This window comes from Rana temporaria, chromosome 12 (assembly GCF_905171775.1).
Source record: "Rana temporaria chromosome 12, aRanTem1.1, whole genome shotgun sequence".
NCBI classification, from domain to species: Eukaryota; Metazoa; Chordata; class Amphibia; order Anura; family Ranidae; genus Rana; species Rana temporaria.
In genome coordinates this window covers 7,540,539-7,556,956 of record NC_053500.1, presented here as the reverse complement: position 1 = coordinate 7,556,956, position 16,418 = coordinate 7,540,539, and positions in this window count along the sequence as shown.

Here is a 16,418-nt window from a genome sequence, read left to right as displayed (position 1 = left end):
TGGGGACACATGTGCAGAAAGGCTCTGTTGGTAACACATGTGCAGAAGGGCTCTGATGGGGACACATGTGCAGAAGGGCTCTGATGGGGACACGTGCGATAAAGGCTCTGTTGGGGACACATGTACGAAAAGGCTCTGATGGGGACACAGATGTGGGGGTGGCTCTGATGGGGACACGTGTGGAAAGGCACTGCTGTAGACACAGATGTGTTTTCGGCTCTGATGGGGACGCAGGTGTGCAGAAAGGATCTAATGGGGACACGTGTGAAAAGGCTCTGATGGGACTATTTAAATTGTATTCATTTATAAATAACACATTTTTTTGGCCTGCGAATACTTGAAAAATCTAAAATGTGGCCCTCGGACTAAACAGTTTGGATATCCCTGGACAAAATGGAGATCATTTTGTCACCTCCCTCCTCTGCACCTTGTCCAATCACTGGGAAGAATGGCATTCTCTGAATGGCCCCCTTGCACCATGCGGCAGGGAAGGGGGCCCAGAAGACCAACGCAAACCATCAGTGTAGCAGTGTTGCCATTTTATTCTTTTAAAAAGTTTTGCCATAAAGTTGTGGCCATTACTAAGTTCTATGTTATGAAACTGTGTCTGTATAAGAGTTTATCTTGCTTTTGTAGAGCTCAGATACAGTTTAGATAAAAAAAGAAAATCAATTTGTTTACAAAAGGTTAAGTAAGTTAAGTTTTTCTCATAGCTTGCCACACTGCATTTTGGGACCGGAGTGATAAAAGAGGACAACTTTGCTTTGTTTTGAGACCTTTTCAGATGTTTTGTATTTCAATCTCGGGTTTTTAAAATCAGATAGAACGCACTTCTGTTCAAGGACCAGTTAAACAGTTTTTTAAATCCATTCATTGATTTTTATTTTATTGTACATTCATCTTAATAGCTTTCCTTTGTGGATAAGGACACGTGCAAAGTATATTTTTAAAAAGTTTTGGGTTTTGCAGTTTATACAAAGTTGTCTGCTTTTTGCAGTCTATTTGGTCCTTTTTTTTTTTTTACCCCCTTGGTTCTGTCTACATTAAAGTTCCTCCCGTTATAGTTTTACCACCCGCCACACACGTATGTGAAGAACCACCCCCGAAGAAGCTGCTGAGAATTTAACAAGGTCACCCCATGTGGTACAGGGGCTATCAGTCACACAAACAAGAGTCCATTTGTTCTGGCTCCATTAAACAGGGATGTCTTATTCCTTTAACAGGAGAGGGATGTGGGATAGTCCTAAAGTGAGCTGGCGGAGGACACCATTCTCTCTTAAATGTAGCACAGTCTTGCTTTCACAACAACTGTGAACTGTGAGGTAGTTTGCAAACCAGTATATTGTTTTATGTCTGGGAACCATGAGATAGCTCCTGAGTAATTCAAGTCCATAGCTGAGGACCATTGGATAGCTCCAGAATAGTTCAAGTCTCATAGCTGAGAACCATGGGGTAGCTCCTGAGTAGTTCAAGTCCATAGCTGAGGACCATTGGATAGCTCCAGAATAGTTTGAGTCTCATAGCTAAAGGACCATGGGGTAGCTCCAGAATAGTTAAAATCCCATAGCTGGGGACCATGAGGTAGCTCCAGAATAGTTAAAATCTCATAGCTGGGGACCATAAGGTAGCTCCTGAGTAGTTTGGGCTGCATTACAGTACCTCTTGTTATAGTTTTATCACCCCCCACCCCTCCTTATTTTTTTAACAGGAGAGGGATGTGGGATACTCTAAAAGTCAGTTTGGCGGAGGACACCATTCTCTCTTAAATGTAGCACAGTCTTGCTTTCACAACAACTGTGAACTGTGAGGTAGTTTGCAAACCAGTATATTGTTTCATGTCTGGGAACCATGAGATAGCTCCTGAGTAGTTCAAGTCTCATAGCTGAGGACCATGGGGTAGCTTCAGAATAATTCACATCTCATAGCTGAAGACCATGAGGTAGCTCCAGAATAGTTAAAATCTCATAGCTGAGGACCATAGGATAGCTCCAGAATAGTTCAAGTCTCATAGCTGAGGACCATGGGATAGCTCCAGAATAGTTCAAGTCTCATAGCTGAGGACCATAGGGTAGCTCTGAGTGTTATTGAAAATGCTTGAAGTCCAAAAAGCGCATTTGCGGTACACTTGGGTGTCTGCACCGTGGTCGGACAAGGTGGTACTGCGTAGTACCAGTAGGTGGAGCCAAGTTGTACAGGCTATGCTTAATGTCAATCACAAGAGGAACTGGTTGGTACCAAATTTGTTAGCAGTGTGGCAGATGGTCTCAAGGTTCTCTGAGAGGGTGCTTCCAGTTACCAGTTTGGATGGAAGGCACTCAGGAGAACGTTTGAAAACATTAGAAGTCTCTCCGCCTGATGCAGTGACTAGGAAGATTTCTGCTGATACAGTCCAAAGTGCGGCTGAGCGTTGGTCAGTAGAGGGACTTCACATGAAGGAAGGGACCGAAATGGACATGGCAATAGCAGAGATTTTTCCTGTCAGTCGCACAAAGGTACAAATTAAAGTATCCGGAGTTGGTTTCTACAACAAGGGTTTAGTTGCCATGGGTAACCTCAGACAAGTTGTTAAACCAAAAAAAAACTGTTGTAATGGGAAAATCTGGTGTCGCTGAGGGAAAAGGTGGTTCCCCATCAGGCAAAGTATTGGGAACAGGTTCCCTATATCAAAAAAGTGGGATCCCATGGAGAGTCAGGGTAGGACTTACCTGGAAGCGCACCCGAAAAAAAAATGGGTTGTCCCGAGTCCGGTTGAAACGAGGGGGGGGGGGTATGACAGGAAGTCAGGTAAATCTGTGGGTGTTGTCACAGACGGGAGATACATTTCTGCCTTGTTTGGACAATACACCAATCATTATCGGGCGTCGGCTACAAATGTAGCCAGAGAAAGGCTAAAGGCCGTTGAAAAACTTCAGCTGTTCAGAATGAGGCAATTAAGGCCTCTATAAGTAGCCCAGAGGATTACCACAAATTTGCTGCATCCTGAAGCTTTGTGAGGAAGGAGAGCAGTACTGAAAGTCTTGTGAGGAGGTGAGGAGAGGATTGATTTTTCTGTGTGATAAAAATCAAAAGACTATTGTTCTGTGCTGTATGACCAGCACTGTCTGCCCAGCGCTAGGCTGAGTCAGATTCCATAGATAGGTTCCTGTGTGGAAGGTAGACGCCCAGAGTGGCTAGGGTTTATTTTATGTTTGATTTTGTTTATGCTGTTTGGATGCTTGCAATTGTTTTCCAGCAAGATGGAAAAATAAACCAAGAACTTTGTTTTCAACCGTCTTCGACTGCCAGTCTGTATAAATTCAGTGTGTGGTGAACCCATCCAAGGGGTCACACACCCCGCTACCGAGCTAACCCCTTACAATATATATATATATATATATATATATATATATATATATATATATATATATATATATATATAAAAATATCCCACACAAATCGGCCAATATATTACATTTTCCTAACTAATGCCGTCAAGGCAAGGTAAGGGGAAACACTACATTTTTGTGGTGGTGGTGACCAAAATATGAGTTGAGGGTGCAGCTTCTGAAAAAGGAACACATGTTCAATTGACAGCTCTGAGGTTAGAGTTCTGCAAATATCAAGAGAACATTTCAGGTGATGAAACCAGGTGGACTGAATCACTTTGTGACTCCTGCAGTCATACATAATGAACCAAAATGTATTTTCCTATATTTGCGTAGAGTTTTTTTATTTTTTTATTGCACTTTCATTCGACTTGATGTCTGACAACAAATAACAGGTGTAATAAATTCTTGCGTAAGCATGTTCTTGGCTCAAGAGAAACTCTTTAATATGCAAACACACCTGTAAGTTTCCATATGGCTTTTCTCCTTGTTTGCGGCGCAACAAACTATAGACAAATATCAAGTTAAATTTATTTCACTTCAGCTCATTAAGCTGTTGTGTAGGCACGCTCAGATGCTACCCATTCTTACCCCCAAGGAGTGAACGGGTCAGATGGTTGCAGTGAATGGATCGGTTTAATGGAGATGGTGCCAAGCTGCTTTCTATTGTTGTACAAGGTTATTAATTACCGGTTGGCAAGGCTGGAAGCTCGACGAATCCCAGCCAGGTGTGAGCCTGTTCATATCGTAACGGTGTAATTAGTAAGGATGGGTGGACAAACTGTTCTTCACAAAGAACAAGGTGTTTTGGGCGCCAAGAGCTTTAGGGTAAGGAGGGGGTGTCTTCTCTTTCCTAAAAAAAAATCATACTTTTTGTATACAACAAAGTATTGAGAGGTGATATAAGGAGACATAAAAATTTTGAAATTTCTGTAGGTTTAGGCAATTTAGTATGCAAAACATAATATGCTTAAAAGGACAAAGAGCAGCTCCAATCTGAATGTAGAAGTTAAAAAGAGCAAGGTTTAATGTAAAATAATGGACTCACTAGATTAGCAGACACATCAAGCTGCCTGACGAAGGAGCATGCATGCGCCGAACGTGTGCAGGAATCAGTCTCCGCCCACCAGTGACCATCAAATCAGAGATCAGGAGCAGTCTAGAAGAAAAGAGGAGAAGGGAGCACGCTGTCTTCGTTCTTTCCTCCTACAATGCTTCTGTTCTCCTTTCCTTGTACATAATGTCCCAACCCACTGTCTTCCTGGAAGGATGGGACACTATGGGCAAGGAAAGGGGACCAGAAGAAATGTAGGAGGAAAGAGGAGGTGGTCAATAATGGGTTGGGAGCATTATGGACAAAGCAATGTGACCAAAAAAAGTCAGGGAGGAAAGCAAAAATATAAGAAGGGAGGCATTGGGATGGAAACATTATGGACATGGACAGGAGACCATGAGCAGTCTATAATGAAAGAGGAAGAGGAAAAGGAAAACAGTGGGTTGGAACATTATGGATAAGCAAAGGGGACCGGAACCAGTGTATGAGGAAAGGCGAAGGAAGACTGGATTGGGACAATCGGTGGCCGCCATCAGGGGGGTACAGGCATTACACCTGTAAGGGGCCCGATGGTCCCCAGGGGCCCGGTCACCCCCGGCCCCCCACCTTTAGGAACTCATAACAGCCCCTTCCCCCTGTTTTTTTTATTATTTTTTTTTTTTTTCATCTGACTTTAGCAACTTGTGGAAGGAGAGAGAAGAGAAGACTTGACTTGACTTTGTCAGCACCAGCCCCCCCCCCCCCCCCCCGTCCCGCTTATCATCTCATCTCGCGGCAGGAGAGAGAAGAGATAAGAGAAGATACTTTCGTTATCACAACCCCCCCCCACCCGCGCTTATCTCTAGGCAGGAGAGAACCCCCCCCCCCGGTTCTCTGCTCCCCAGGGGGGCCCAGGGCCGGACTGGCCTACCCCGAGATTTCCCGGGTGGCTGCCTGTCCTGTGTCCGGTTTCAGTTGCGGCTGTGGCTGCAGCGCTCCCTGTCCCCTCTCTCCCGTGTATCATCACTAGGCTGGCTAGCCAGGCTGTGTCTGTGTTCCACGATGACGCTGTAACACGGCCCCGCCCCCCTAGACCGGCTCATGTTGATAGTAGATAGAATCAGTGTTTAGCCTATCACACGAGCCGGTCTAGAGGGGTGGGGCCTTATTACAGCGTCATCGCCGAACACAGACACAGCCTGGCCAGCCAGCTTAGTTATGATACACAGGATGCCCGCCCTATGTGCCTAATAGGAGGATCGGATTCGGCAGGGGGCTGCATATACAGGAATTGAGCTCTCTATATTCCTCCATACAGGCGCTGAATGCTTGCAGGAGGGAGAGGAGGAGAATCAAGCATTCACCGCCTGTATGGAGGAATATAGACAGCTCAATTCCTGTATATGCAGCCCCCTGCCTCTCCTCCCCCACCACACTCTCCAGCCTCTCTCCACCCCTGTTCTTTCTGCCCCCCCTGCTCTCCAGCTCGCCCCATCCTTCTCCAGCCACCATCCCAGTGCTCTCCACCCCTGTTCTCCCCCCCCCTGTGCTCTCCACCCCTGTTCGCCCCCCCCCCCCAGTGCTCTCCACCCCTGTTCGCCCCCCCCAGTGCTCTCCACCCCTGTCCCCCCCCCAGTGCTCTCCCCCCCTGTTCCCCCCCCCCCCCCAGTGCTCTCCACCCCTGTTCTGAGCCCTGCACGGTGCACCTGAGAGGAGGTCAGTGACAGCACCGCTAGGCCAGTCTGAGGGGGGGTCACTGATGTAAGGGAAAAGTGAATACGATAATGTAAGAGGCAGTAATATAAAGGTTTCCCCCTTATATCAGTAACCCACCACCCTTACCTTAGTGTATTCTTTCTGCGGAAAGTGGTTCCCCCCTCCCCCCCACGTTCTGAGTTCCTGGTGTCCCCCTTGATGATTGACCACTTATACCACTTTTAACTGAAATTTGCTTTTATATATATATATATATATATATATAAAGCCCTATGTGCTTTCTTATCTGTCTTATCTATATATACAGTAATACACTCTTCAAATGTGCTTTAAAATATATGGTTTTCCCTTTCATGAACAAGAAAATAATGACGCTATGCTGTTACGCGAGTATAATAATGCTATGGGGCTGGTATGATTTTTTTTTTTCCAGGGCTCGTTTTTATTCCCAGTCCGGCCCTGGGGGGGGGGGCCTGCGTAAAGCTGTGTAAGGGGCCCCAAAATTTGTGATGGCTGCCCTGGGGACAATATGGGCAAGAAAAGGGGACCAAGAAGCAGTGTAGCAGAAGAGAGGAGAAGGAAGACAGTGGCCTGGGATTCTTATGGATCAGACTGGGAGCCAGAGGTAGTGTGGAAGGAAAAAAGCAAAAGGAAATCGGTGGGTTGAAAAAATAAAGGACTTTGAGAGGGGACTATGAGCAGTGTAAGAGCAAGAGAGAAGAAGGTAGACAGTGGACTGGGAATGTGATGAACAGGGACAGGTGGCCAGGAGCAATTTGGAAGGGAACAACCAAAAAACGCAACGCAAGACAGTGGGCTGGTAGACCAGAAGCAGTTGAGAGTGTTGTGGACAAAGAAATGGGTAGCAGGAGCCATGTGGAAGGAAAGGGTAGTGAATGAAAAAAGATCAGGACGAAACCAGAGTGGGCTGTGAGCATTGTTGACAAGGAAAAGGTATCAGAGGAAAGCACAGAAGGGATCCAGAGTGGGCTGTGAGCATTGTCAGTGGGGAAAGCGGGCCATAATATTTTATATAACCCAGCTGAAATACCGTATATACTCGAGTATAAGCCGAGGCACCTAATTTTACCACAAAAAAATGGGAAAACGTATTGACTTGAGTATAAGCCTAGGGTGTCCATCTGCATGTCTCACTGTGCCTCACTGTGCCCATGCCTCACTGTGTCCATGACTAGACTGAAGTTTAACATGGGAGTCTATGGAAGGGGTGCCCAGATTAGAAAAATCGGTGTTCCCCAGACGACAAACTTTGCACTCTTGTAGAGGAGATATGGAGCTACATGTGTGCCAAGTTCCAGGTCCAGGGGACCTACGACCGGCCGGTACCGGGTCCCCAAATTCACCGGAGAAACGATCGTTTAACATGGGAGTCTATGGAAGGGGTGCCCGGCTTTGAATAATCGGTGCTCCCCGGCCGTAGGTCCCCCAGACAACAAACTTTGCACCCTTATAGAGAAAGAGTGGGGCTACATGTGTGCCGGCCGGTAACGGGTCCCCAATGTCCAGGAGATCCGGTGCAAAACGGTGACTCGAGTATAAACCGAGGGGGGCAGTTTCAGCACAAAAAAATTTGCTGAAAAGCTCGGTTTATACTCCAGTATATACGGTAATCTTCAAAGATAGAAATTCAATGAACATTTCTTATTTTTTTCATTCAAGTTTAAGTTTATTTTCTGAGTAGAGTCAGTACACTTTAAAGAACATTACAGAAAATCATTACATTGCAATACATAACCCTATATATCATAGAACACTTTGTTCACTTTTTTCTCGTTCTTAAACAATGAACTATCCAACTGTAAGAGAAAATGAATACAATAAGAGATCATAAGCTTCTTGAAAGCAACTAAACTTAATTGGAATGACCTCCCACACCCTCTTATCTCCCACCAACCCCTCCCCCCTGTCTAGTGTCTTAGTGATATAATATATGAATTAAGTCGAGAGCCAAACTACTTAAACATATATAGATGGCAAATGGTTAGGGCACTCTCTACCCCCCCGACACCCCAAATGGGATCATGCTGCGCCAAAGGAAGTAGAGTATATACCTTCACCCACCCTTCCCTTTAATTCGGAAACCTCTATACAGGGCAAAAAAGAAAAAAATCCTAAATTATGTTACCTCTGACCCATCTATCTGGGGAAAGATTAATCAGAGAACATAAAATATCTTCAAACAGTTAAGGATAAAACATTTTCGAGGAGCCGACTCCATAACCAACAGTCATTATATGGATTTAAGGAGTCTTAGGTACCTCTATTATAAATTTCAATGTATCCATACTAACTAAGAGTGCATCCATATGGATAAAATAATATATTTTTTTTAAAAGAATAACATATATATAACATAAATAAAATAAAAATAGAGAGAAGGAAAGAATAAGAAAGAGAAAAAGAGAGCATGAAAAAGATAGAGAGAAAGGGAAAGAGAAAGGGGGTGGGGATGAGAGGGTAAAAGGACAGATAGCCTACCCACCAAATTTATACATTAGTAAGCAGCGAACGGTGTTGCTAAACTCTTAAAGCGGGGGTTCACCCGAAAAAAATGTTTTAACCTTAGATTGATGCTCATTTTGTCAAGGGGAATCGGGTAGTTTTTTTTAAATCGAAGCAGTACTTACCGTTTTAGAGAGCGATCTTCTCCGCCGCTTCCGGGTATGGTCTTCGGGACTGGGCCTTCCTATTTGATTGACAGGCTTCCGACCGGTCGCATACATCGCGTCACGAGTAGCGTATAATTGGTGCAGGTCTATACGGCACATGAGCACCGACGTTCGGCTACTTTCGGAAAATCGTGACGCGATAGATGCGACCGTCAGAAGCCTGTCAATCAAATAGGAAGGCCCAGTCCCGAAGACCATACCCGGAAGTGGCGGAGAAGATCGCTCTCTAAAACGGTAAGTACGGCTTTGATTTTAAAAAAACTACCCGATTCCCCTTGACAAAATGAGCCTCAATCTAATGTATAAAATTTACTTTTCGGGTGAACCTCCACTTTAAGGTGTTTGAGATTCCTAAATACTTCAACCACGGTTCCCAAACCTTCTATCCAACATTGAGCCAATCTTTTTTTCCTGCTCCATTATCCATGTGACTTTTCTTTTCATACATAATATAGAAACTGACGGCTTTTTCCAGGCAGCTGCTATAGTAATTCTAGCTCCTGTTAGGATTCAATGAACATTTCAACACCTGCACTAAGCGCAGCTAAAGGACATGTAGACGGAAAAAACAATGGAAGGTCAAAAGCCCTGCATAATTTTCATTAACATGTTTTTTTTTTTTTATTATTGCTCTTACTCAAACAACTGAGATTCCCATGTGGTCTAGAGTCCTATAGCACCCGTCACAAGCATATTTTCATCCCATTGATGTCCTTGAAAGTCTACTGAATGTTCAGTCTTTTCATCAAGTCCATTAGATTTTGATCTCGCTTCCTTCAAATGTATTTTCGTCACAAATGTTTGTTCTTCAGTCATATATAAAAAAAGGAAAAAATGGAAATAAACTGCGCTACAATAACAAAAAAGGATAGAAGAGAGAAAAAGACTTGCAACGTAGTCACAGTCTATTCACTCCGAGAGCTGCGATTACCATGTACACAATAAGTACAAGAAAAAAATGAGAGAAAAATATAAATCGCGCTACCTCTAAACACCATATTTGACAAACACAAAATTAAACCATTGGCAAGTGAGTGATATATGGTGATATATATATGAAGCCCACTGCTATATCAAAACATGTATGATAGGGTGCACTATGCAGCCATCTCAACATCCCTCAGTAATAATGAAAAAATGATATAATTGTGATAAATACAAAAAGAAAGAAAAAAAACAAATTACATTTCGGTCAAGAAACATATAAAACATGAACTTATTGGTTTTAAATGGATATACATAAAATAAAATTAGTAATAGTGGGCTAGATTCAGGCAGCAATTACGCCTGCGTATCCATAGATACGCAGCGTAATTGCTAATTTGCGCCGGCGTATTGACTTTTCTGTATTCAGAAAGCTCTATACGCCGACTGTAGCCTAAGATATGACTGGCATAAGGCTCTTATGCCGTCGTATCGTAGGCTGAATTCTTACGCTGGCCGCTAGGTGGCGTTCCCGTAGTGGTCAGCGTAGAGTATGCAAATTGCATACTCGCGCCGATTCACAACCGTACGCGCGCCCGGCGTTCGCATTTTACGTCGTTTGCGTTCGTCGGTTTCTGCATTTTGAAAATTACGTTGCGGTTTCGCGAATTTTGAAAATTACGTTGTTTGCGTAAGTGAATCGTGAATGGCACTGGACGCCATTTACGTTCACGTTGAAGCAAATGACGTCCTTGCGATGTCATTTACCTCAATGCACGTCAGGAAAGTTTCCCGACAGAGCATGCGCACTACGTTCGGCGCAGAAACGCGCCTAATTTAAATGATCCACGCCCCCTACGGGATCATTTAAATTACGCGCGCTTACGCCGGCCAGTTTTACGGAGCGCACGCGCAAATTAGGGAGCTACTGCTTCGTGAATGAACCGTAGCGCAAGTAATTTACGGAGGCGTAGCGTTAAAACGGTAAGCTGCGCCTCCGTAAGAGTGCACAGCCCTACCTGAATCTAGCCCATTGACAATAAAAGTCCATAAGTGTATAGCAGATGAGATGTCAGACACCCGTGTATTTGTGCCACATTTCAAATCAGTTGAAAAAACGTGTCCAAAGAAACGTGATGAATCCTCCACCAGACTATGAATTGGCTCCTTACCAGATTTCCACGATCCCTTATGACAGGGGATCATAAACAGCATGTAGCGGGTAGTCACCCCCAATCTCTCAGTTCAGACATATGTGGTCCTAATGGGTCTCATTCACAAGCAATTTCACCGTTATCAATGCCCATCATGTAAAAAACAATAACGGCTTCACATAAAAAAAGAAAAATCTGGGGGGGCGTGTCCGGATGTGAACAGCGGCGGACGCGCTTGAGAGGAGCTCCGGGTATCCTGATTGCAATCCCTTGCCATCCTTGCATCTGGCGACCTAATTTTGGCGATTTAACATACCTATTTGCTCTTCCCTGTCCCCGGGTGGGCCCTGTGAGGAAATTGAGTGAAGATTCGGTGGTGGAGGAACGGGAGCAGGGGGATTGCTCGGCCTCCAGCCGCCGCCATCTTGCTGTCCAGCGCCTGGCCGATGCGGACGAATCCCCACCGAACCGAGTGGTGAGCAGCCATCCTTCGCCCCTGGGACTGACCCCGTCCTCCGGTCTACCCCCTCACCTGTCTGGCGTGTTTCGGAGACATCCCGGGCCGCCGGGAGGGCCTGCGGAGGCCGCGGCCTAGCAAAGCCTGCCAGCCACCGCTGTTTCCTGAGCGGCTGCCCCGCCGAGGTGCACCGCCCCACCGAACCGAGTGGTGAGCAGCCATCCTTCGCCCCTGGGACTGACCCCCGTCCTCCGGTCTACCCCCTCACCTGCCTGGCGTGTTCCGAAGACATCCCGGGCCGCCGGGAGGGCCTGCGGAGGCCGCGGCCTAGCAAAGCCTGCCAGCCACCGCTGTTTCCTGAGCGGCTGCCCCGCCGAGGTGCACCGCGCTCGGCCCACAATCGGGGATCCTGCTGCCTCTGCCTGCCCCACCGCCCATCCACCTCCCTGAAGAGCCCTGCTGTGACTGACTGTGCGGGCGGGTGGTGGTGCCCTGGAGCCTTGTGTCTGCCGTTTCCTGCCTGGGTTCCCCCTGCTTGAGCCTCCCTGATTAACCTCCTCACTACCCATACTGAACTGACTCTGCCTGGGCGACTGTGTGTGGGGGGGCTGGGGGTCACTGCAGCCTATCTCCCTGGACTGTGCTCTCCTGGGCTCATCCCCCACTGCGCTTTGGGCCACCCCCGCTGCCTCCTGGACATTGCCCTGAACAAGTGTTGCCCCTGCATTGGGGTCCCCCTCTAGCGTCCCGTCTGATGTCACCCCCAAACAAGAAGGGGAAGAAGGGGAACTCCGGGGCCGCAGGGACCGGCCCATCGCCCCAGCAGCCTCAACTCTCTACCCCGCAGCCGGACCCCGTATTGATTGACAGATTCCGGGCCTTATTGGCTGACTTGGAGATGGATCCGGGAGGGGCTCCAGTGGCGGAAGCACCAGCCCAGCCGTCGCAAGATAACACAGCCACGATCCTTGCTGCGATCGAGCAGAGTAAGACCTCATTACTTGTGCGCATCGATCATCTTGCGGAGGAGTGCAATCTTATCAGAAATGACCTCGATAAAATAAGGGGGAGAATGGCTGAAACGGAGACCAGAATATCCGCTACTGAAGATCTTACTACCACCCATGCCTCCTCCATTGCCGAGCTGCAGCGCACAGTACAGTCCCTCGTCGCAAAATCTGACGACGCTGAGAACCGGCTCAGGCGCAACAATGTTCGGGTCCTGGGGTTGCCTGAGAGGGAGGAGGGAGAGCACCCAGCCGAATTCGCGGAGGAGTTCTTCAAAGACCTCCTGGGGGGGGCGTGTCCTGGCTATGGAGGAGTGAGGACGTGTGTGTCTGCTGCTCCGTTCCACCGCCGCACATTATCACAGCTAAGAGAGTGAAATCTCCGCCGAACACCTCCTAGGATGTCACACAAGAACCGGGCATCCTCGCAGCCCCCCCGGGCAGACCGCACAAAGCAGGGACAGCTGGATTCCTTCCTCACGGAGCCAAATAGGAGCGGCCGCGAGACCTCCAAGATGGCGCCGGCCGGGAAATCACAGCACGCAGCGCAGGCTTCACAGGCTGCCACGTCTCGATCCCAGCTACAGACATGCTCACCTGTGCCTTCCCCATCGCTGGTGAGTGACCCGACGGCCCCGATTTCCCCGAGCTCGCCCTCCTCACTACTGGGCCTGTCAGAGGGGCCTGACCCTCTGGAAGACGCGGACATCAGACGCCATATTTGGGCCCTCCCTACCAAAGCAGATTTGGAGCGCTTTGCGGATCGGTTCGAGAGGGCCCTGAAGGAAGACGTGGCCCAGCTCAAGGCTGACACTACCCACCTAGGTAACAGGGTGGAAACCCTGGAACAAAAGCTGGAGGATGTGCTCCCAGTCATCTCCCAACTACAAGAAACATGCTCCGCTCAAAGTCACCAGATAGAGGCCCTGTTGTGCCATTTAGATGACATGGAGAATCGCAGTCGCAGGGCGAATATCCGGATACGGGGCCTGCCTGAGGCGACAAGCGCCAGAGACATTGTTCCTACCCTGGAGGACATATTTAAGGATATCTTGGGCCTGCCTGCCACTGCTGTGGTGGAAATTGACCGCGCGCACAGAGCTCTCAAGCCCCCGTCCCAAGATGTGAATAACCCGCGCGATGTCATATGCAAACTCCATAAATATACGCTTAAGGACCGTATCATGCAAAAAATGCGGGGTAAATCCCACTATGATTTTGACGGTGCGCACTTGTCCTTTTACCAAGACATTTCCAGACGCACTCTCATGCAGCGACGGTTGCTGCGGCCTCTCCTGGTAGCCCTACAAGAAGCAGGCCTGTCATACCGATGGGGTTTCCCCTTTTATCTGCAGGCCACTAAAGAAGGCAGAACTGTGACCCTTCGCACGAAAGATGACCTACCGCACTTCTTATCTTCCCTCGACCTGGACCCGGTGGACTTCCCAGACTGGAGGACCTCTTCGGCTCTCCCCACTATCTCCCTTCCACCCTCAGGTCCTTGGCAGACAGCCAAGCGCAGGAACCGCAGAAGAGGACGTGGTCAGCGCATCTCTGAATCCTCACAGGGCCCTGATCCGGTCGGAGACTGAAGAACTTTTGGACATAGGCTCACTATGCAGCTTCTTCCTCCCCTTCTCTTTTTTATTTTTACATCTCCGGCTGGAGATGCTGGAAGAATCCTGACATTGGCACGCTGACGCCCGCCTACCACAGGCCTGGCAGTGCTTGTGCCCTTTGTACCTGCTTCACTAGTGATTTTACGGCTCCCTGCCCCTCTCACCCTCACCACCCCAAGTCTGACGCGGTGGACGATGGCGGATGCCCCCCCTCTCCCTCTTTCCATGTTGGCCACGTTCCCCCAGTAGGCCACCCTCTCATTTTGGGTACTGATCCCCATTGGGATCTTGGACTGGGGTCCGAGCCCCCCCTCCGTAAGGACTGGGGTCCCGGACAGGGTCCATAGTGATTCCGTTAGACTGTTTGGCCTAGGCCATCTTGTCATGTTTCCTATGTCTTTACGTTTTTTTGATGCTTGTTTTTTTATCTCCCTCCTATCTCTTTTCTATGCCCCCCTTTTTTCCTCTTCTCCCTCCCCCTTCCCTCGTCTTGCCCCCCTCTCTCCTCTTCCTAGGTGCGTCTTACTGCTCTGCCTTCCACACCGGGCGCCTCGCAATGATCAGCAACTCCATTCTCTCCGACTCTACCTATGGCCACCCTGCAGGTAAGCTCCTATAATGTTCGAGGCTTGTGCTCTCCTCACAAACGTAGCAAGCTTTGGGGGGAGTTGAAGCGGCTGAAGGCACAGGTGGTGTTCCTACAGGAGACCCACTTCACGCCACGGTCGCTACCCAAGCTCCCTAAACATCTTTTTAGCCAGTGGTTTCTTAGCACGTCTCCGACCCCTAAGTCCAGGGGTACAGCTATTGCCATACACCGGTCGTGCCCTTTTCAACCCACTGATACCCTGATTGACCCTTTAGGTCGCTATGTGTTCTTAAAGGGCTCCCTAGCGGGACATATATACACGTTAGCGTCCATCTACGCCCCTAACACAAATCAGTTGGGTTTCCTCGATTCTACATTGGAACGATTGGGGGAATTTAGAGAGGGCTTCCTGATCTTGGGGGGAGACTTCAATGTCAGCCCTGACCCCTTGCTGGACACATCCCACGCTAGACCAACGCATTCTCATGCGTTCCTTAAGCATTTTCGCAAATCCCTTCAGTCCCTCCTGCTGACAGACAGTTGGCGCTTGCTACACCCCACTGACCGTGACTTTAGCTACTATTCCAAGGTACACGACGTTTATACCCGCATAGACCACTTATATGTGGACCGGAACACACTGGAACTCCTGCAATCTGCCTCTATAGGCTCGATCACCATCTCAGATCACGCGCCGATTTCTGTCGTCCTTGCTCTTCCCTCGGGATCGCGACGCTCCTGGACATGGCGGCTCAATGATAACTTATTAGACGATACGGGGGTGGTGGGCGAAGTCTCGGGTACCTTGTCCCATTACTTCTCTGAAAACTCTACAGGAGATGTGAGTGAGGGCACGTTGTGGGAGGCCCATAAGGCCGTGGTTAGAGGGGCATTGATCTCTCAGGGGTCCCGGTTGAAGCGGGAACGCATGGCGGACTTTCACAGGGTGTACACCGCCCTCCAGAAGGCTGAACTCCACCATAAGGCGACGGGGGGACCAGAGGCACTGAGTAACTTGACTGAGCTGCGGGAATTGCTCCTGCGCCTTTTGGACAGACAGACGCACAAACGATTCCGCTACATGTCCCATAAGTTCTATGAACATGGGAATAAATGCGGGCGCATGCTAGCGCGAGCGCTGCGAGCTCGGACTGCGCAGATGCATGTCCACAAGCTGTATTCCCCTTCGGGGGAGCCGACGGTGCTGTCCTCTAAAATTGCCGCGGGCTTTCGGGACTACTACGCCACTTTATACAACTTGAACTCTGGACTCCCCCCCTCGGCGTGGGACACCAAGCGTCAGGCGATTCGAGACTACTTGACCTCGTCGGGTCTCCCTTCACTCACGGACGATCAGTCTTCAATCTTAGAACAACCAATTACCCTGTCTGAGCTCAGACTGACAGTTAAGTCTCTACCCAATGGGAAGAGCCCGGGCCCGGATGGGTTCACTAAGGCCTACTATGCGACATTTCTCTCCCATTTAGAGGCACCCTTGTTGAGTTACTTCAACTCTATAGCAGAGGGCAAAACAATTCCCCCGGAAGCTTTATTAGCTCACATCACGGTAATTCCGAAAGAGGGCAAGGACCCAGCCGCTCCACAGAGTTACCGCCCTATTTCGCTCCTCAACCTGGACGTGAAGATACTAGCAAAAATTTTGGCTAATAGGCTCAAACATCTGTTGCCCGGACTTGTGCACCTTGATCAGACGGGCTTTATTCCAGGTAGGGAAGCCAGAGACAACTCCCTGAGAGCGATTCAGCTTATACACTGGGCCCGCTCCCGCACAGACCCCCAGCCCTACCTTATCTTATCAACCGATGCCGAAAAGGCATTTGACCGGGTTGATTGGTCATACATG